A 23,927-nucleotide genomic window follows, 5' to 3' on the forward strand; every position below is an offset into this window, starting at 1 on the left:
TGCAGCCAGCGATGCGCCGGCTGTGGCCGTGGCCGCCCGTCCCAGAAGCGGGGACCGCGGGACTCGGCAGTGAACATGGACACGGCTCCCCCAGCGCTGGGACGGGAGCCCAGGAAGAGACCGGATGGCGGTCCCCGGTGAGAAAGAGCATAGGCAGCGGCCAGCAGGGTCAGCCCAGCCCTTCCCCCAGGAGGTGCTGACACCCACTCCGCTCCCGCGGGCAGGAGTCTCTCCTCCACGGTCTCACCTCCCTGCGCGGCCCTCACGGCCGGCTTCACAGCTCCGTCCCCAAATGCCCCGTCCGCAGTGCTGCTCCTTCCCGGGCGTGCACGAGACCAAGCAGTGCTGTCCCGGCCACAGGACGCTGTGCGTGTTCTGGAAGCTAAGACACCTGGAAACGTAAGCACAGAACTGGCCAGAGGGCGGCCGTCCCCAGCGCACGTTGAGCGGGGCCAACCTCAGGTGAACAGACCCCGTGTGTTAGGGCCTGGGCGACCCCTGGACTGACCCATCCCCCCGGGGCAACCACGAGGCTCTCTCCACGGACGCGCTCATTGTTTTATTGTCAGCTTGCATGTACTCTCCCCTCTCATTACAAGCAGGTAGAAGAGATTCTTTTCTATTTGACTACTCAGAGGTTCACGAGAGAGCTACAGATCTCTCAATGCTTCCCAAATAAACTACAAGTTTCATTTTCATTTCTCATAGTGTTCAGCTCCTAGGTTAAAAACACCTGCTAGTTTTCTAAATGGGAGTAATGTCCTCTGCAATGACCTTTGTTACCATCTCAGTGGCACGACCAAAAGAACAAGAGACCCTCATTTTAAAAGTGCTTTGGGATTTAATTTTCAGAATACCACAGATTTGAGAGCAGGGAGATCTCTTGAAGTTCAGGCAAAATCCTTCGAAGCCGAGAACGCTGCTTCTTCAGGCAGAATGTAAGTGCTTTATTTACGAGGCAAGTACGCAGAGGACGTGCACACACGGGAGGCTGGGAGAGATGTCCACTGCACCACCTTGCCCTTGCCAGGCTGCCGGGCTGGCGTGACCGCGCACATTCTCTCCCAACCTCACCCCCACTCACCACCCTTGTCTGCACTGCTCTGGGCCAGGGGCCCACCCCGGAGGAAGTGCAATCCCGACCCCGTGACTTCTGGCTTCAGGTGAGTCCACTGGGAGACTCAGGCAGGTGACAGATGGCCAGGGAGCCGCATCTCCAAGGCCAGGCCTCATGTTCGGGGGCCTCCTCCAGCTCCCACTCCCCGGATCCTGCAGGGACCAGCCCCCTTCGCCCCGGCCCTGGCTCACAGCTTCCTGCTGGCTCTCTGCACGCAACAACTTCCCGGACGGTTTCCTGAGCCCCCCGCTCTGCAAGGAGACCCTTCCTGAAAGGCTCCGCATCGGCATCGGTTTCCGCCAAAACCCTCACTGGCAAGACATTAATAAAGGGAAATAGGAAGAGATTTCAGCAAAACAGTGATTCCCAATCAATAGGCCATGTTCTCATTACCTCAGTACTAATAAGACAGAGTTTCAACATTTAAAAATTTGGCAAAAACCACCACAGGTCTTGTCGACTTGAACACAGGGAATGAAAAGGTCCACGCTGAGACTTAGCATCTTCACACGGCACGTCTCAGACACCATGGCCCTCGCGTGGCCTCCCCTCCCACAGAGAACTGCGTGGGGCGATGGCCACACCGGGCCCACCTGCTCTGTGTCCACCACCCCTGGAGAAGGGCAGACCGCCCCGCACGAGCCTGCTTCCCGCCTCCCCTCACCTCTGGAAGGATGCTGTGTCCTGTTAGGAACGGCAGATAGAAAGAACAGCATCGGCCTGAAGATGGACCCCCGCCATGCTACCTGCCCCAGGGAGCTCAGCAGCCTGCCCACAGCGACCTGCCGAACCAGCACCCATCCAAAAACCTTTCCCCACAGCAGCTTAGAGACAAGGCAATTGTGCTTTATAAAAACAGGAGAAATGTGGAACTAGTCTCCTGGAGAAAAACCTCTCCTGCAGTTTGTTTAGTAGGAAGAGAGGTTTCTGCGTACAGCGGTGGGTTTCAAGTTCCTGGTTTTCCTATGGACTCTTTCTGAGTCACTGAAGACCCACCACGACATTTATGTTGCAAATACTCTTAAGCCATTCAGGGCATGATACGCTGTTCACGCTCATCAGGTGTGCTGAGGATTTTCTGACTTCCTTTGCCTCTGTGTTGCCATCAGAAAGACCCCTCAACCATCAGTGCGTTCAGATCGCAGGCTGGCTCCATCGCTATGAAACGCTCCGCAACAAGGGGCGCCTGGGTGGCTCAGTTGGTTGAGCGACTGCCTTCGGCTCAGGTCATGATCCTGGAGTCCCGGGATCGAGTCCCGCATCGGGCTCCCTGCTCGGCTGGGGGTCTGCTTCTCCCTCTGACCCTCCTCCCTCTCATGCTCTCTGTCTCTATCTCATTCTCTCTCTCAAATAAATAAATAAAATCTTTAAAAAAAAAAAAAAACGCTCCGCAACAAAACTCGACTTCACAGGAGACCAAACGTAAGTGCAGGGTTTGAAAGATGTTTCCCGGGCACAGCCGGAATTCCCCTCATTAGCAGCGAGTTCTCCTACTCTGCCCAAAATGCACTACTCTGCATCCCAGAGCACCTTGGTAGCTTTTCTTTGCCTGGGTGCTCTCATCTTTTTGAAACGGGTTTCCTTTGAGGCACAGGCGACAAGACAGCGTCACCTAGTGGGGAGAATGCTGGCGTAGAATCCAGGACACCCAACAGTTCCCTCGTTTCCGTGTGTCTTGGTCTTCTCTGCTATAAAATGAGACCAATGCATCACCACCTTCCACCTCACTGATGTATCACAGACACAAAGGCAATTGATCTGGAAGAACTTCTAACTTCGCCAAGGGAAGTTAAAGGTGGAGCTGGTCAAGTCTCGGTTTTGAAAGTTCTCACGCGCAACACTCTGGCCATTTAGCAGTGACCTGACGCTTCCTCTGAACTCCAGCTGGAGGGACTGGGTGCGAAACAGGGGTGTTTGGGCTTCGGTGTCCTTCCCCACCACTAGCTGGTGTTGCGCCCTTCCATCCGCAGTGGTCCCTCTAGATACGCTGAGGTGTGAGATGTCAGTGCTGTTCTCTGAAGCTGCCTGCTTTGTTCTGGTTTAGCATTTTGGTAGGAAATTATGGAAAACTCCAACTGTGTCTAACGCTAGAATTCCAAGGGCTCTGGAAGGACATCTGGCAGGCCTCTGAGTCTTCCAAGACATTCCTCAGTCTACCCCCAATGCAGATGCCCTGTGTTCTGCCTCCCTGGGGTCAGATTCTTCCTGAAGACACTATTCTTGCCCTACCCACAACATTAAAACTCGAGAACTAGACAAAGTCAAAAGTGGATGAACACTTGTAACTTCCTGGAGTAGAAACCAAAAGTAAAGCTGTCTTAGCCTGCTGGTGACTTCCAAACAACAGACACATTTCTCACAGTTCTGGAGGCTCGGGTCCAAGGTCAGGGGCAGGGGGTGGGGTCACTCCCTGGTTCACAGTGTTCTCACAGCGTCCTCAGTTGGTGGCAGGTGAGGGGTGCTCTGGGGTTCCTTTTATAAGAGCACCGATCCCATTCATGAAGCTCCGCCCCATGACTTAATCACCTCCCAAAGGCCCCACCTCCAAACACCATCACCTTGGGGTTAGGACTTGAACAGAAGAATTTGTGGGGGGAGGGGACACAAACATTCAGACCATAACAAGAGGCAACATTGGGATGGAAATACTTACAGTTAGAGGATGCCCAAAACTCCCTTTGGCTGTAAAATCGGTTTGGCCTCTCTGTAAAACTTATGGCCAGGCTTCACGACTTAAACCAGCCCCCGTCAGGTTTCAACCAACCCCACTGTGGAGCCCGGTCCCTTTAAGACACTCGCCAATTTTCAGCCCGTTTTCCGCTTCAGTGGGATTTCCTCTACTGTGGTTTCTTACCGGGTCTCTGTTCCCTGTTTCTTTTCAAATAAAATTTGCCTTTCTTAATGGAATATTCAAAATCTTCCCAACATGTGACCTCAAATTTGTGCGCCTAATATCTGTATCACTCAAAGCAAGTCCTCTGTTTCAGGACATCTCAGAGACCCCAAACAGCCGACAAAAGCTCCCTGGGTCAGCTCAGGTCCTATATGAAGCAGAAGCCAAAGGGGCGTGGGAAGTACAGGAGACTGAGTGGAGGGCACCCCACAGAAGATAAGGGGAGAGGGAACAGGAGCAGGCACAGTCCCCACAGAAAGTCACCGGCCTAACACCCATGGAAGGAAAGGGGATGAAAGGAGGAAGACAGGAAGGCCGCTAGACCACGTGGCTGAGTCTCTGCCCGTCCCACACAAGTCCCAGGCAGACCCGGCCCGTAGAGGAGCCTCACGATGGGCAGAAGTGGCCAGGCCTGAGTACCGACACCAGGCACACACAGGGGCTGGGAGCTGCCCCAGAGGGCACGCCTCCATCCCAGCGCACAGACCTGAAGGTGCAGGGTGCACCGTGTGTCAGCTGCCTGCATCCTGTGCAGAGAGACCGGGCTGCTGCGGTCCATGGCGGTCGTGACCCACCCTCTGGGCACCACAGACCCACTTCTCTACATGCTTTTGCAAGCAGCTTCCCGTGGTTCCTCTGGGCTTGGCTTCCCACAGGAGCTAGAAGTATAACTTACAGCCCTGTCACCCACCACCAGTGGCCCCAGGAAGTAACCTCCGGTATTTATTCCAAATCTCCACCTCTCGACTATCACTTCCTCGGGTCTTGGTGGCTTATTGGTGGTACAACCCGGACCCTCATCTTTTCTCAGGTCACAGGTAGACAAGGGCACACCATGACAGTCCCAAGAGAACCACATGACAGGCAAACACACTCCCCCTGCCCCTTTGTGCCCCAGCAGCCCTGCTTCTTCCGCTGGTCATGGTCAGCTACACCTGCCAAGACCATGACTCTCGTCTGCGGTCCCTGGACACAAGGAGTCCAGAGCACTTGGCAGCAGTTGGGCCTACAATGTAATTAAGAGTTAGCTGTTCTCACTCTTGGGGGCCTAAGACCCCCCCCGCCTGCAGAGCCCAGAGTGGGAAAGGGCAGGATTATTACCATGAGGACAAACTGTTGGCGCTTCTGGACAGAAGCAGCCCAGGAAATCAACTGGAGAGTCTCCTTACGGACTTGTGCCATATCAGGGCTTAGCAATGCTTTCAGTTGCCCACTGCTTGAACATTCAGAGGAGCCATAGCTAAATTAACTTTGGTAAGCGGGGCTCTCTGCCATCGAGGGTCACCTCCACCTCTGCCACCATGTTCCCCAGGATAGTTCTTACCTTCCTAGGGTAAGGACCTGTCAGGGAGGTTCCAACTCCGTGGGCTGCTTTTTTTAACCACCTCAACCACCATACAGCCTCCCAGCCTCAGTTACTATCTATAAACCAATAACTCCAAAATCTGCATTTCCATTCAAGAGTTCCATTCAAGTACATGTGTCTCAAGGTCTCCCACCCATCCCCACTTCCGTATTTCACAGCACTTCACCTCAGCCGAAGAATGAACTTATGAATTCCATGCAGTCTGCTCCTCCCACCGTTCCATCTTAGCAAATAGCACAACTGTCCAGACCCCACGTCCCATCAATCATAAACTCTTAAACACCTCTGTTTGCTCACGATCTCCACATTAATCAGAGCCATTGTTGTCTTAGACTATAACAGCTTCCTAGCTGGTCCTTTTGCCTTTCCACCTCCAAAACATTTTCCATTTTGCAAATAGGGTAATAATTCAAAGATATTTACCTACTTAAAACAGCTCAAGAGATAATGTCTAAAGTCATTAACATATAGGTGAAAGGGCTCTTTGGTGCGGCCAGAATTGTGGAGAGTCTAGAAGGTATAACTCATAAAAAACAGCTGAAGAAACTGAAAACTTGAGGGGAAGCTTGGATAACCATTGTCAATTTTCTATGGCTCTGCTCTTTTCACTTCATCCAAATGTAACTTATTTGAGATTATAAAGTGAGGATCTCAGTGGACCTTTTAAAACAATATCAAAATTAGTAGCTGTTACATATAGAATATATGACATACTTGTGTATATAAAAATATGAATATAAATTCAAAATGAATACATTTTCAACTTATTTACTTTCTTGAACAGGTATCACACTGGTTAATTAAGTACTTTCTAGCATGTTTTAATACTTCGTGGGGCCAGTATCCCCTTACCACTCTTTCTTTTTAAAACTTTCATAATTAGGGACACCTGGGTAGCTCAGTCGGTCTGCCTTTGGCTCAGGTCATGATCCCAGGATCCTGGGATCAAGTCTCAAGTCTGGCTCCTTGCTCAACAGGGAGCCTGCTTGTAACTCTGCCTGCCACTACCCCTGCTTGTGCTCACCCTCTCTCTCTCTGACAAATAAGTAAAATCTTTTAAAAAAATAAAACTTTCATAATTATTCATAGTTACTCTGTTCTGAATTCATGGAAACTAGTTAAAAATAGATTGAAATAATCTGGCACATAGCAATCTCTAAATAAATGTTGTTAATAATAGTATTATTGCTTATTAGGTTTATTCAGAACTTTAAAATAATTTTCTCAATTCAAAAAAATAAAGAGGGACTGCAATCCAATTTTCATTGATTATTTTAGCCCTAACAATTCATTTTTAAAAGGCTGACATCTCCAAGTATTCAGTGTCTGCATGAATAAACAGAAGATGTTTCTCCATTTATTCTATCTCTTTGTTTCTATCTCTCAATTAAATAAACAATAGTTTCCCTCAAATAGGTTCTATACTTTCCCTCTTAAAATTATTATTTTAGGAATCATTGGCTTCTAAAAACAAAATACCAAACTAACACAAAAAAGGAGATTCTGTTAGAATATACCCCATGGAGGGTGCCTGGGTGGCTCAGTTGGTTAAGCGACTGCCTTCGGCTCAGGTCGTGATCCTAGAGTCCCCGGATCGAGTCCCGCATCGGGCTCCCTGCTCAGCAGGGAGTCTGCTTCTCCCTCTGACTCTCTTCCCTCTCATGCTCTCTCTCATTCTCTCTCTCAAATAAATAAATAAAATCTTAAAAAAAAAAAAAAGAATATACCCCATGGAATTCAAAGGCAAAAAAACAAAATATAGATGAATGTCACAGGGACTGAAACAGGATCGTCAGGAGCCATGACTCTTCTTTCCATCCCTCTCTCTGGAGCCACATGATTTCCTGTTTCCTGTTTCCATGAATCTGCCCCATTCCTCTGCTTCTGTCTTTAGACCAACTTCTCTACTTACTCATGGTTTCTCTTTCTCCATAATTTTAGCTGACACATAGCTGTGGTTTGCCATGGCCCATTTCTATCCTTGAATGTATTTAACTTCTGTCCCCACTCCCCGCCTTCACCAATGAACTCTATAGTCTCTGTGTCTCTTAGCTCATATTCATAAGAAAGAAAAATCTGCTGTGTTGTTGGCTAGTCAGTGGCTGGTTTGGATTAGCAATTTCACTCCTGGACCAGTCAGTCAGTCACATTCGGGTGTGAAGGTGGTACAGTGTGAAGAGTAAAGCAGCATAATGTGAAATGTAGGCTAGCTACATGTACAACAGTGGATGAGATAGGCAAGATCTCTAGAAGTACAGTAAGTTGGTCAGGAAATGATAGACAAATCTAACAGTATTCTTAAACATTGTACATAAATTTGTTACCATAAGAATTTGCTTTTCATTATATTATCCACAACTTATCCCCATATATAGTAATAACCTTGCCATTTGTGTATTTATTATATATCCAGTAACTCTACTCATTGAATCCGATTGTTTTTAACTTGCTTCCTTTTAGAGTTTTGTCCTAACACTTAAAATAATGATTGATTTTTTTCTCTATTTTAAAAATGGATCCTTATTATCATGTCATTTTTGCATCAGAATATCATTAAATAATAATAGAATACTAAGCATTTGTTGTTTTTCATGTTTTTAACAGTATTTCCTCTAATGCTTCACTAGTAAGTATCACGCAGGAAATTCGGAAATTATATCACAAATATTTCAGAAATGTAGATGAATAATAGCACACATGGGACAAGGTGAGACATTGAGGACCAGCTTGCAACTCCCAGACCTGAGAAGAAATCATAAGAAAGATGAGAAAGAGAGGTGAGAGCAGATTATGAAATGAATTGGGAAACACCCTCTGTCCACTGAATGTTTGAGAGTGGCTTTCCTGAAACTCCAGTAGCTATATGAAGCAGAGAGTCAGAAGCACAGAGGGTGCTTCCTCCTACACCGGCCGTGTCAGGCCAGAAGGGTGTTGGGCAGAGCCCTGCTATCCCCCTGATGTGGAGGTAAGCCAGAGCGAGGAATGCAGAAAGCCAGCCCTGGTATTACAGTCATTTCACCAACTCTAGTCATCATAAATAATATTTTTGGGCAGAGGAGAACTTGTAAAGGACAAAAATGATAAGCTGCGGAAGTAATTACCCTGCCACAGAAAGCCTTACATTATGTATTATTCTAAAATTGAATTTAAAAATATTACAACATGCTATGAGCAAAAATCCTTTCTGTTTTTTATAGTCATTATCTTACTATGGTAAAATATTTTTGTTTTTTACATGGGTTAAGCCAGTTATGTTGATTATAACATGTTTTAGTTAGCATAAGATATATCTATCTGCCTTTCCAAATAGTTTAAAATCTTCTTGGAACAGTAGCCATGGTTTATGCTTCTTTTATACTCTACATAGCAGCTGTCATTTTGCTGTAACTATGACAGGCATTCAATAAATACTTACTGAATATAAACAAAAGTTGCGAAAAGCTGTTGATAGCCAGGAATCCTACTACTGACCTGGGTCATTATCTCATAAATACTTCCTATTGGTATCAGGTGCAAGAGAGTTCAAAAGAGTTTGAATAGACTGGTCCAAAACCATTTCCATCCCAGCCTGAAGCCATCAACCTATAACATGGTGGAAAACTAGAGAATGTGGTCGGTATGCGTGTATGTAGGTATGTACGAGGACAGGTGAAGGTGATTGTGCTTCACAGGTTTTTTTGTTTTGTTTGGAAGAGAAATGGGGCAAGTATAGCTCCTCCTAGTCCAAAGCACAAGGCTTATAAGAGAGCTCTTCAGCTTTTTCTCAGAATGAACTCATTTTTTTTACTTTACATATAATTTCAATAATCTTGGTGTCTGTCAAGCTTTTACACTGAATGTTTTACATAAGATATAAAAGTTCCATTTTTTAAATAAAAACCAAAGACATTTGCTATCTACAATTCTCTTGAAAGAACTGGAACGTGTTTGGGATCGGAGGCAAAATAAAAATGTTGTTTTCTTTGGCTTATTCATCTTTTACATCAATCAGGAAAACGCATTTGAATTCTTTGAAAGTAGAGACCAAACAGGTAAGTGGATAAACGCGCGCTATATATAAAATCCCGCAATGCTAAATGTAGAGGGAGGGATAAAAGACGTGTATGCAGCCCACCCACGCTCACACCCAACCAATGGTTAGTCAGTATCCTCTTCCTACACGTGGGTATGTGCCATGTGAACACACCGACCCACCATGTTAACTCATCACTGTTCAATCCCATGGGCCTGCTATTAGATTTATGATATCTATTACTGAGTTGTAGATCAACCTAGATATTACATGTCAGTGTAAACACCTTTTCACACTCTTCACCATATAACTTGTCATTTTTAATCTCCTACAGTGATGTTAAGCATCTCCTTACCATCAAACTGTAAATACAGCACGGACCATATTTTCTACATGACTAAAAGGGATGATTGAAGAGTTGATTGAAAAAGAAATTCCTTGATTCATTTCACCTGCAGTTCCCCAGGAATATGCTATGATTTATGTCCCAGCGCGGGCTGTCTGATTAGTTCACTCTGGGCTAAAAAGGCAAACCATTAAAGGCATTAAAATTTCAACAAGAATGTTATCTGCACAATAAGCACAAGAGTGACATCTTGTGCCTATGAACACATGAGTTCCTGCAGGCCTGCCGTTTCTCAGTGAAAATCTGGGGACTGATGAATCAGCACAGAGCCAATTTGATACCATTTAAGTACTAAAACTTATAAAATGCCGCAAGTGCCTTGGTATATGGACCAACCCCAGCAGGGGTTGTTTTAACTTTTCACTTAGCATATACAGCACACAAATGTGGGCTCTTACCGCTTTTTTTCATTATTTAAGTATGTCTGGAGGTAACAGAAGGAGCACTGGACCAGCAGCCCAGAAGCCAGGTTTCCAGCCCTGGCTCTGGCCGTTACTAACTCATTGTGCTATTTCCTCATCTGTACAAGAAAAGCTTTAAGTCTGAGGCTGACCATAGGAACACTTCCATATTTATAGTTCTTGGATTATTTTTATACAAACACTGTCCAAAAAAAAAAAAGAAAGAAAGAAAGAAAGCATATGTCATTGTTAAGTACCACATTTTGTGTGACTCAAGACTTCCTTGACCACCGACACCAGTCATGGTTACCTACAGGCACAATAATGTTGCATAACAAATAACCACAAACTTCAGGAACACAACGTAAGCGTGTATTTGGCTCATACATCTGAAGGTGAGCTAGGAGGTCAGCTGATATAGGACGGGTCCAGCTACAGCAACTCAGCTCTTCTTGCTGGGAATAGCAGGCCATCTTGGGTGAGCTCCCAGAGCAAAGACAGGTGCAAGAGAGTGAGCAAAACACACAGGTCTCCGAATGCTGGCTTATAACTGCACACCATCATATCTACCTTGTCTACTGGCCAAAGCAAGTCACACGAACCCAAAGTCAAGGGCAGGGAGGTACATCAGCCTTTTAGTGGGGGAAGTACAAATACACATGATGAGCCATGTGTTAGAGAGAGGAGTGAAGACACAGGGCAAGAACACAATCTATCACACCAACACATAAGAGGAAAATTAACTGAAAAAGAGTAATCCCAATCCACATTTCCATTCACCCTACACAGGGGACACTCTAGCCCAGCTACTGGAACCCATTTGTATAATTTAAGTTAATAAGTATTTGTTCTGACTACCTCTGAACAAGACTTGAGGTTGGACCGGGGTTGCTAGGGTCAGCAAGCTCCTAGCACCTGTGAACCTAGGTCTGCAGATGGTCACTGTGCAGGCAAAAGTCATAGATGCTTCCTTCTCATTACACAGAAGACTAGAAAAATACACACTATATAAATACAAGTTTCACTCAACTACTCTTCCAAAACATATGTTCAAAATGCAAATGAATAATAAAGCAGATAGATATGTAACCTGAATCCAAAAATGTAAAGTCTTCCTTTTATAAATAACTTTAGAATGAAAACCTAAACGTGAGAAACTTGAAAATACATAATCTGAATGTAAAATTATTTCTAATTTGTGGTACTAAAGTAATCTTTTCCTTCCCAACACTACAGCATTTTTATCCAAGCATATTTTTGTGAATTACATGTTCGTGTGATTCTATATCCAACACATTTCATGAGTGGACGTGAAAGGTCTACTAAGGTCAGAGTATACGATACGGGCCTAAGAAAACACATTAGTAAAACATTTCAACCATTTGAAATATTTATTTGTTAGCTGAAGAGAAAAAATAAATAAAATACAAAGTCTCCAGGGAAGGAAACAGAAACATGGCATACAGTAGCTGGAATCAGAGGGACTGGTGACCTTGCTGTGATTTTAGGAATGTCCCCCTTGCTATGATTGCCATCTGTGAGCAGTCAGAAAACAGTATGGATAATAATGATCAGAGAGAAGAGGGGGAGCTACAAAATGATATCTGTGATCCCTCAAAGGTGGGTTATTTCAAAGCTCTAAAAGGCCCTCTTGGAGGTATTTACATAACATAAGGCCTGAAATCTACTTTCCAATATTACAGGAAGGTGTCCTTTTATGTCAGTGTCCCTTACAGATGTCTTAAAACTTTCATCTGTGTTTGAAAATTTCCCAAATAAAAAGTTGAAACCATTCAACAACCAATAAATATCTTTCAGAGGCTTCTAGTCAAGATGTCATAATAGAGTCCGTTTTTGACAAACCCTCTCCGCCCCATGCACTTAACATGACAGATAAAATCTACCAGACAAAAATCAAAGAAAACAAAACAAACAAAAGGACATGATCAAGCTCAAAATGAGATAAACAGCTCTGTGAGCCCAGGGCAGCATACCAGTGTAACGCTGGAAGTCAGGTCTGGAAACAGGCACACCAGGGCCGATCCAGTGTCTCAGGCAGGGAACAGAGGAAGCTCACACAGGCCAAGGCCCAGGTAGGGGTCTGGCTCATTTCATGCGGCCAGCGAAACATGCATAACGAAGCCAGAGAATGACCTCCCTAGAGCCGTCACACACCACTCATCCTTTTGATCATAAATGCAAAAATTCCAAATAAAATATTCGCGAATCAACAGTGTATAGAGATAAGGTATCAGGACAAAGTAGGATTTCACTTAAGAATGTAAACTGGTTCAGCATGAGATTATCTAATCAGGTAGCCTATCAAATTAACAGATTAAAGAACAAAAGCTGTGTGATCCCCTCAATGGATTCAGAAAAATCATTTTATAAAATTGGCAATCATTCATGCTGTTCAAATGACACACAAAATAGTAACTTCTCGAACTGGATCCAACCCCCCCCCCCCCGCCCCTGCCAAAAAGATCATCAGAACCCACAGCAGGCTTCCCCTCTAGCTACGATAAGGTAGCCTGTGACAAACCAGCGTTCCTGCCAAGAACAAACAGAACATCTGGGACGCGGGGTGTGGGGCGAAGCCTTGGTGAGCCACTGGGGCAACGGGGACTTGGGGAACAGGACCATGGGGAAGAGGGAATCACACGGAGGGTGAGCCCACACCCTGCAGCTTTTCCCTTCAAGGCATTTGCTAATTCTGGTGCAGGGCAAGGCTGTGGGCCTAAACAAAGCACCGTCTGCAGGCATCCCTAAAGGGCAGAGCAAGCCGCTAGGGCTTTGGCGGTCCAGCAGGATGGAGGGGTCAGCTGGAGGTGTGAGGGACCAGGGCCCCAGCAAGAAGGGAAGAGACTGCTGGTCACCACAGGTGCTAGTTCTTTCCTCCTCCTGAAGGCAGGAAGCCCCAGGACACAGCAGTGAATTTGCAGGTGGTTGCTGAGAAATCCGGGACTAGGGGCAAGGCCGGGCAGGGGAGAGTGCCTGGGGTGTCACCGCTGGCTTTGAGCGGAAACACATGGAAGGACCGGCAGACAGGAGACTCGCAGCCCGGCCCTGAGGGAGCCCAGCCCACAGCCGACAGAGGCCATCACACCCACGTGAGCCCAGAGAAGAAGGGGTAGACCCTGTCTGGGAGAAGATCGTATCAGAGGCTTTCCTCTTACTCACGCCTGTGTGCAGCGCTAAGGGGGAGGAACGCCTTGCAGGGAAAGAGACAGCCGTTTCACCAAAAGTCAAGGAAACACAAGCTAATAGAAACAGACCCATATTTGAAGCAAAGATTAAAATTATCAGACAAGCAACTTAAAACAGTTATGAATATGTACAAGGAAATGATGGGGAAAACGATGACAGAAAGGATATTCTCACCAGGAACGGAAATCTAGGGGCGCCTGGGTGGCTCAGTCGTTGAGCATCTGCCTTCGGCTCGGGTCATGGTCTCAGGGTCCTGGGATCGAGCCCCGCACCAGGCTCCCTGCTTCGCGGGGAGCCTGCTTCTCCCTTTCCCTCTGCCTGCCTGTCTGCCTACTTGTGCTTTGTCTCTCTGTCAAATAAATAAATAAAATCTTTAAAAAAAAAAAAAGAATGGAAATCTATTAAGAAGAACCAAATTGTTTTCTTTAAATGGTATGAGCTTAAAATATATGTTAAATTCAAATGACTGAAATGAATCCATGGTTTTGGACTATACTTGCCATGACTTCCTTTTTAGCAGAGATAATTGACAGTTAACTATATATTAAATAGACAAACTATCAGCCTGCTACATGATGCCTTATCCTTGCCAAACATGGGATGGGGGTGGGCGGAGAATATGAAACACTGAACTACGAAGCAAAAGAACTGGATTCTGGTCTTGCTCTGATTCTGGCTAATTGTGTGATTTTGGAGGAGTTCCTTTACCTTTTTGTTCTTGAGTTTCCCCAACTGCAAAATAAAGATTTAACTCTAAAAAAAAAAAAAAAAAAAAAAAAGAACCAAGTGGAAATTTTAGAGCTGAACAATACAGTAACTGAAATTACAAACTCCTAGGAGAAGCTTACCAGATGATACTCAGTGGAAGGAGACCCTCATGGCGTGGAAGGCAGGTGTGTAGACAGTATCCAGCCTGCGGCCAAGAAAGAGGACAGAGAGAACAGGGAAGGGCAGGGGGCCCGGGACACAGGGCTCCAGAGGGACAAGGGCCACCCACACAGCATGGAAAACGCACTGTGTCAACAGATGACGACCTACTGTCCTAAAACAAATGGAAGACGTCATCAAGCCACAGAGTTGGAACTCCTGCAAATTCCAAGCAGGATCCATTGTGGGGGGACGCTCAGCAGACACCACGCTCACTGGTAAAAAGCTTGAAGGCCAAGAAGACGGCATAAAAAGCAATCACAGCCACAGAGATGTTTATAATTCATAAAGCCAACAAAACATTAAAAACCACATTACATTTTTTGAAAGTTGACAAATCAAGTTCTAAGCAAGTAAGTCACTCCCTTTTCTCAGTCTGAGAGCCTCAAATCGCTGCACCGAAGGCCCGGGGAGCCTCTCGTCCCGTCTGGATGGGCTCTTGCCCGAGCCCTGGTGCTCTCCAGTGTCAGGCTGGGAGTAAGAAGGCCCAACATGCACCAAGACTGCTTTGTAAAATGTCAGTTCTCCCTAAATTAATAACCCTAGTTTCCATCTGAATCATGAGATTAGTTGAGAAATTTGAAAATTTTATTTCACAATCGATGAGGACTCATAGAGGAGTCTATCTACGGACAGAATTAGGAAAACTTGTACTAGCAGATAATAAAACATGTAAACAGTAATCATAATGGTCTAGAACAGGTGAAAGAAATCATTACATGCACAAACAGAACAAAATGGAATCCAAAGTATATCCCAGCATGTGTGGAAATTAAATATATAATAAAGGAGGCATTTTAAATCGCCGTAGTAAAGATGACCAAGTAAGAAATGGTTTTTAGAACAACTGTATTGCTATTTAGAAAAAATTGTGTCCAACCTATATCTCAGATCTTACATTAAAATAAATTACAGTTAGAGTACAGATGAAAGGGGGGAAATTAGAGCATAAACAGAAATAATTAGATGACTATTTCTGTAATCTACAAGGGAAGAAAGGCTTTCTAAGACTGACATCAAAGCAGAAACCATAAATACTAGTTGAAATGAAAATGTAAAATATCTTCATGCCAAAAAAATGCTATTTATTGACTAAAGTGAAAATAGTAATATAATTATACTGAAGGAGAGGTATGGGTGATATTAAATAGTCTTCACTCATACGAGGAAATCAGAAAAGACAATGTCTAAAATGCTAAATCAAGGAATTGCAAGTTATGATGGCAAAGATTTGGGAAAAGGGTATCCCATTCACTGCTTGTAGAAACAAGAGTTGCTATAAATTTTAAAAAACAAATCTAACAATATATAGAAAAACTTATATGTATCTGTATCTCTCTATCTATTGCTATCCTAAAGGGCCAAAATGCCAGTATGTAGAGTAGAGAGACTTGATTTTTCATAAATGTGTTCCAGAATTCCTCAGTGCAGGCTACGGCAACTGTTTCATTGATCATTCAAGTTCTGTGTAGGACCATCAAAACTTCACAATAAAGTTAAGAAGGTACCAGCTGGATAGTAAGACATTTCCTATAAAATCTGACTTTTTCCTCCTTGAAAAAGAGAAACAAAAGTGATACCATTTATGTGTAGGATCCATCCAGAAAGTTTTGCGTAAAAATATAAACAGGTAACTATAGAATCAGCATGACTTGGGTAGAGAAGTGTGTTGAATTTTAACATTTTTATAGTTTTTAAATTTGGGTCCTTAAATGAGGTAAATTGTCAAAATAATTAGGTTCTCTCTTGGGGGCAAAGAGCCAGTGAAAGCCAAGCCCCGGCTTCTGTTACAACAAGCCTTGGGCAGGGGAGGGAAGCAAGAGCCGGTCGGCTTCTAAAAGACAGGGTGGCGGGTCTGAGTGGGGAGCAGGTGTGTCCTGCGAGAAGGCAGGGACGTGGCAGGGCCTCGCACTCTACTCCCACACACACAGGAATGGCTTCCCCGTGAAGAACGGTAACCAACTGAAATGAAGACCCAGCAACAGGCAGCAGCTGGATCTGTCTCACCTCTGTACCTCCTGGGAATGCTGCCCTTTGGACTAATGGAAAGTGGTGCTCCTGTCATCCTCTACCATTTGGTCTACAACACCCAGATGGTGTCGAGGGACTGAGGTTATCTGAAGGAGAGAAGGTGCCACCCCGGCTAAATGAGTCTGACTATAACTTTATGGAACACACTAACACTCTAAAGGAAAGACGGGAATCTACAAGTTTGGTTGACTATGAAATCCACTAAAACTTAGGGGATATCTTTTGTCCAGGGCAGAGAAAGCCTCGAGCACTCCAGGCCTCCTGGAAAGGTACCCCTAAGGTACCTTCTGGTGGACTTCTGGTGTCCTCACCCCAGTGATCTGATGGTCTCTGTTGGAGGCATGTGATCCCCCAAAGACACACCTCACCTACTTGCCCTGTTGGCGTCTGTGCTCACCACCCCTCTGACTCCGAGCAACAGGTGTGGCCACATGAGAAACACACTCGCTGTGTACACATTTCTAGTACTCATCGGCCTCTGACTGTTCTTTCACATCAGAAATTCATAAAGCAGCATTCTGAATAAATTTTCATGCATTTATTTAGGATAAATTAGTCCTGGGATTTGCTGAGTTCAAACGGTTCAATACTGAACCCCAGGAAGTCATGACACCATCTCACACGACTTCTCAGGAGATAGCCAGCTGGACTTACCTTGGCAATCCCCTGAATTACATGGCTACAAACATTCTGAATCTCTATGGCTCTGCAGGATGAAATCTGTACTCCCTTCTCGGGGCATGAAAGACGGTTATGGCCCAGCCCAGCTCCCCAGCCTCCAGCCCTGTCTTTCTCACACCACACTTTGGAGAAGTCCTCAATGACGCGTACCCCCCACCCCACACTGTGTGTGCACATGCATGTATGTGCATGAGTGTGTGTGTGCATCCATGCACGCATGCGTTTGTGTGCCTTATTCACAAACGTGCCTCCACGCCCTTGGCTCCCCTCGTAAGCTCGCCCAGTTTCCAGGGTTTGGTGATGCTGCTTCCTCTTTGTCAAGGCCAACCCCGCCCTCCAGGCAGCAGGGAGCCCCTCGTCCCTGCTGTCTCTGCTGCACGGGGGACCTATCTCCTCTATAGCAACTATTTTACAATGACCCTGGTTTGTCTTCTACACAGAAGGCTCCTAGAAACGAGTGATTCCATCGTTGAACGTTTAGGTCCCTAGGATTTGTGGCCTGCTGAATACACACACTGCAGGCATTTATCAGATATTAAATGAACAACTAGAATAAGATTAACCCATGTTCCAGAGGAATACTCAGTGTGAGCAATGTCCCGGGTGTCCCCCCACGGGCGTGGGAGTGGAGGCAGGGAACGGTGTGTGAGGGTGAAGGAGCTCTTGGTGGCCCCAAACCAAAAGGGGATCCACGTGTGACCTGATAGGAAAGAATCCCGGGGCCCATGGTCCAGCCGATGCTCCTGGGGGTCTATTCTCTTGTGAAAGTACCTAAGACTGAAATTGCCTGTAAAATCATATTTTCTCCCGACAATTTTTTCTAAATTGGGTAAAGAAAGATATTAAATCCAATTTATAATATAATAAATTTCCCAAATTTGAAAAACTACTTAGTATTCCACAGGGAAGATTCAGGCAGAAGGAATGTTGCCGTAATCCTCACAGGCTCCTGCAGATTGCTTTTCACCATGAAGACCTCATTTTATGGTCCCATTTTTCTAAGTGATATCCTGAACTAAGGAATAATTTAGATAATAAATCCATTTCAATTACTGTCCATTAGAAGACAGGAAAACATTAAACCCAAGCAAAGCATGTAGGAATTACGAGCCACCTTTCAGGTGAAAATTAGCGTCATGCACCCACAGGTTGCACCCTTGATTCTGGCAAGAGTTCTCTCTTATGAAAAGAGCACTTTCCATTCAAACGACATGCTTCTCTGCAGCGCGTGTGTGTGGACAAGCCCTCAGGACCTCCTAACCTGTCGGACACGCAGGACAATGGACCCACAGGCCCTGCAGGATGGGGGGTCCCTCCTCACTGCTTCCCTCTCTGTTCTTCCTTTGACCCCTTCTCACAGCAATTCTGGAGCTCGAGACCCTCCTGCACCTCCAGAAAGAAGCAGACAAGAGCCCACATTTGGCTCCAACTTCAAATCTCTTACGGGATCTGACGGGCTGAACGCAAGTCAGTGTCCACCCCGGTCCCACCTCGGGGTCATGGGTGGCCAGGCCGCATCAAACAGATGTGTCTTTTATGCAAAGCAGGTCGAATCTCAGAGGAAGAGGGCTGTCTCAAGAATCAAGCAAATACCCACAAAATGTGTCTACTTCAGTAGTTTTCCCTAAAGCATTTAAGGAAAAAAAACATTTTGAGGTAGTGATTTATGCTAGTATCTATTAAAAGATGGAGAGATTTATTCTTCTTATTTCACCGTGATCATGAGCTTCTTTGTATCTTAACCACCCTTACAGTGAGGTCTCGGGCGGGGGCCCCGTGCAGTCCTCTCCGCGCTCTCACGTCCCCTCGTGGTCAGCAGGAGTAAACAATGAAATAGTGATGATTTTGTTTCCGTCACTCACATTCGTAAAATCATGGGACAGGCCTCATGAATTTAGTAAGTGCAAGAGGCTTTCACGATGACTGATCAGGACGGGGCAGGAGGAAGTGGCGAGATTGATCAAAACACACTTGTTTGTCACAGAAACTCATGGCGCACACCCGTCGGTGCTACACGGGAGGGAGGCGCACACCCCATGCGTTACGCTGCGTTCTTTATATCTGCCGCTTCCCTCCCCGTTACCGTCGGGGGGCCAGGCCCACTCAGAGCGCCACCGCCCTCCAAATGGGTCCCAGAAACCTAACAGGCAACCCATTGATTAAACTCATTCCATAGGGGACAATGGAAGCAGGAGATAGAAGTGGATTTAAGAATGACTGGGATAAAATGATACTATCCAAGTCTTAAACGGCCACTGAGAGAAGCTGGGATATACTTAGGCTTTACAGATGAGGGTTTTAGGGTTAACCCTACGGGCAGGATTTAATTGGGAAGTTCTTAGAAAGAAGGCTCTTTGGAGAGCAAAAACAGGAAGAAGATGTGGGCATGCGCATGAGATGCTGAGCGTCGGGGCCAGAATAAGCTGCTCTATGGACAAGAGAACGACTTCCCTTCCGGCTGGTGTTCCTGTCCTGTAGGCGTCAGCATGGAAGGAAGGCGACCTTCAGGAAGATTGTCCCTGAGTGGCCAATGGAAGTAGGCGCTGCTCACTCTCCGTGACACGTCTTCATGTCTGCACTGGTCACTACAAATACACACACGGTCAGTGGTCCCTCATCTGCCATCCCACCCTCTGCCGTCCTGGAGCAGATGGCCCTCCCCTGACATCCTCAGGCTACTGACGCTGAGCCACACGCCTGCCTCACTCACCTCCCTTCATCTCGTCCCAGGGGCACTTCGTCATCTTACCTCATTACAACAAGGGTGAGTGCAGGACGGTAAGATATTTTGAGAAAGAGAGTCCAGAGTCACATAACTTTTATTACAATATATCATTATAATTGTCCTTTTTTATTATGTGTTGTTAATCTCTTTACTATGCCTAATTTATAAACTGAATTTTATCATCGGTATGTATATATAGGAAAAAATGTAGTCTATACAGGATTTGGTACGATCTGCAGTTTCAGGCATCTGCTGGGGGTCTTGGAACGCATTCCCAAGGAATAAGAGGGGACAACTGTAAATATATGTTTGTCTTCCATTACAGTATGAGCTATATGAGAATTTGGCTAGTCATAGCAGGTAGTCGGTCTGGCTTAAAGAAGTAAGGAAATGATGGGGTTCAGGACACGCTTCCCCCAAATATGGTGCCTGGACATAGAAATATCTCAAGCTGAAGGAGTTAGAGATGGTGCCAGAGCAGGAGGGTCTCTCCGATGACCCCTTCTCCCTGAGGCAGGTCACAAGACCCTCATGAGACAGGTGTCCTCCCTGGACCCAGAGGACGGGAGTGCCCGTATCTCCTAGACAGAGCGACATGGAGCAAGATCCCTCAGTCTCCCCACGTACTGCCCTTCCCGCACACTCCTTCACCTATCGTGTTCCCCACGATGGTCCACCCCGCATCAAATCCAGCATAAAATACTGGGGTCTGTCTCCTTGGGTCTTCGTTTCCTTATGCTCCCATGTCCTGTGCAGCTTGTACTGAAGATATCTGTGTGCTTTTCTCCTGCTCATCTGTCTTTGTCAGTTTAACTGTCGGACCCAGCCGGGGACCCTAGGAGGCTTGAGGAATAAAGTTTTACTCTCCTACAGAAGGAAGGAAAGAAGGAGGGAGTGGGGGGAAGTGGCGACGGAGTCTCCTCTACCTGAATTCCCCAGACCAAATGAAAGGATCTATCGGCACAGATTGCAGAACATTTGCTATCTCCTATGTGATTCTAGCAAAATCGCTTGATTGCTTCTGACTGGCTCCAATGCATCGTTGATATGACTCAAGATACTGACACTATTCTCTTTCAGCTTATTGTCCCAGCCAATCATTTGAGCCAATATTTGGCCGACTTGGATTTACTTCTTAATTGCCAAGCCTACTCATCGTCCTAGAAATACACTCTAAGATGTCATACCCTGTGCCTTTTCTGTTTCAGCTTCCCCTATCATCCCACACCTCAACACCACACATACGTCAGCCCCACAAATTCCCCAACCTTCACCTTTATCAGAAAAAGATACAGCATTTGATTGAGATAGAAATTTCAAAATTATAATCTTCTAGTTGGCCATCCTGGAGGCAGCCCTCAGCTTCATATTCTACACTTCTAATCCCAAATAAAGAGAATTTGCCTGGAAATCAGCACTCAAGAAAAGATTTACTTGATGACTGTGGGCTCCCAGAGTGTGGGAGCTTTTTCATCTTTATTGTCCCAATTCCTGGCACATAGATATTAGCTAGTCCGACATCAGTCATTACTGAAGGATTCAATTATTTTTATTGCATCATACCAAAGCTTTCACTAAAACTTTAGGTCATTAAATAACAGCTACCATTTTCCAAGCATCTCCTTGTGTTGGGGAACATTTCACCTAATTTAATCCTTGCAAGAATGCTTTGAGGTACAGATTAGAACTTAATAAAGGAGATTAAGTAATTTGCCCAAGTTCAAAAAGCTGGTAAATGATGGAACTGGTTTTCAAATCCAGACCTTTCTGACCTCAGATGAAAGTTAAAAATCAATGATCTTTGTTGACCAACTCTGTTATTAATCAGAACATTCATTTGAACATGACACCCCAGTGCCCAAAATGTATAACTTCAAGAAGACCAACAAAACTTAGCTGAGCTGAAATCATAAGCACATATCTTTAAGACTAAATTAGGACGATGCACAGTGGCTTGCTTTTCCAATTTGAGATCAATATATTGAACCTGGCTCACTGTTCCTCAGGATAAGGGAGGTTATATATTTTCATCTTGTCCTCATGGGCAAAATAGCAACATAGAGACAGGTGTTTTAGACACATGACATTACACAAGTTGGCAAATCTGATTACCTGAAACTTCCCTTAAAAATGACCTTTCTTGAGGCACCTGGGTGGTTCAGTTGGTTAAGCAACCACCTCTTAGTTTCAGCTCAGGTCATGATCTCAAGGTCATGAGATCAAGCCCCACGTTGGGCTCATGCCGGGCATGGAGGTTGCTTAAGATTCTCTCTCTCCCTCTGCATCTCACCCCTCTCTGCCAAACAAAATTGATTAATTAATTATTTAAAAAAATTTTTTAATAAAAAAAATAAATGACCCTCTTGGGGTGCCTGGGTGGCTCAGTAGGTTAAGTGTCCAACTTGATCTCAGCTCAGGTCTTGATCTCAGGGTCATGAGTTCAAGCCCCGTGTTGGGTTCCGTGCTGGGCATAGAGCCTACTTTAAAAAAAAAAAAAAAATGACCCTTCTTGAGCATATGTGGTTTAATGGAAGCCAGAAAAAAGAGTAATAAGCAGAATTTTGACACTTACTCTGAGTATCTGCTACATAAGAGTTTGTTGATATTAAAATCATATCACTTCTTATATCTTAAATCCGAGACAGTAATGAGAGCCGCCCAGGGCGACCCTGGCACATTTCCAAGCTCCATCAGAGGTGTCCTTGGACACTTCTTCATGAACTGTCCCTCTGGTTCCTTCCATTCTGTATTAGCCTCCACCCATGGGTATCCCTTCCAAAGTTGTCACCTAACTAGCTAACTCTGGGGTTGGTTCAGTTGAATTAAATGAGCACACATGGAGAGCTGGGACATGCAGACTCAGTGTTGGGCACCTGTCAGGAACCTGACATACAGCCCCACGCACAGGACATTTGGCACTTCGTTAAGAAACGTGAAGAACACTATGCCCTGAGCAATGACACTCGGGTTGAACGGCTAACGTCTCCGGCCCAGCACCCTGCCTACCTCCTCTGAGGTCAGCCATCCGTCCCAAAGGCAGAGGTGAAACAGAAATGTGAGGGCACCAGCTGCCCCTACTCCTCCTCGTCTTAAGGAGATGGAGCAGATGGAGCTGGAAGACCATGTCCCCACGTTGCTCTGCCCCTGCACCCTGCACCCCACACCCCTTCTGTACTAAGCCTTCTGTAGCCTCCACTGCTCCATTCAAGGCCACTTCTAAAGATAGCAAAATCAGCTCGCCTGTCATATAATTCCACCACGTAACCTATCCCTAGTTCAGAGAGCAAGCACAATCAGTAGTGAAAGTCAGCATCAAAGTGAGACAAAGCATTCCTTTATAAAGTGCCTGATTTGTCAGGTTAAAAACAACCCACTCACCAAAATTAAAAAAAAAAAAAAAGGATATATATTTTTTAAATTTATATAACCAAGAAGAGTAAATTTTATTTTAAAACACAAATAAAAAATTCCTTTTTTAGCCTTAAGTATGAAACACACTGTTTGGGCACACTTTTCATCTTATTGGCATGTCTGGAAAATAAATTTAATTTAAAAATGCTCATTGTTGATAAACAGAGACCAAGACCAATCTGTGCTAGAAAAGTCATAATTAGACTAATAACTGTAGGTATCGAAAACCTCATAATTGAAGTAGAAACTGTGAATGAGTTCTGCTGCAGGTCCTCTGGTCTTTCCTCTGGAATTAATACTACAGAGACCCATAAAAGATTAATCAAGACAAGCAATCAATAACTTCTCAAGTGCTAATAAGCCCTGCCTTGTTCTGTGATATGTTGAGCAGTTTATCATGTTTGGCCGTATGAAGATTTATAGAAAATCCATAGTTAAAACTGAAGGATGAGGTAATGCAGCACTTAGTAAATGAAGCCCAGTTAAAACTTAGGCTTGATATCATACATTCCCAAGATGTGCAGAAATAATTTTTGATCCCCCCTCCTTTTTGAAGAATCACAAGGAAAAAGTAGTCGAGTCAACTTCACCAGTGCCGTCAGGGGAGTGATGGAGACAGCACGCGCCACTCCCCCGATTGCCTACCTGCTCTGCAATGGGAGGCAGTAAAATCAATGAAAATGTCTTCTGCTCTCTTTTTCATCCAAGTATCAACTTTTCCTGGAAATTTTTTGGAAGTTATATAAACTA

Source organism: Mirounga leonina, unplaced genomic scaffold (assembly GCF_011800145.1).
Source record: "Mirounga leonina isolate KUSES-001 unplaced genomic scaffold, KU_Mleo_1.0 Mir_321, whole genome shotgun sequence".
In the NCBI taxonomy this organism is placed as follows: Eukaryota; Metazoa; Chordata; class Mammalia; order Carnivora; family Phocidae; genus Mirounga; species Mirounga leonina.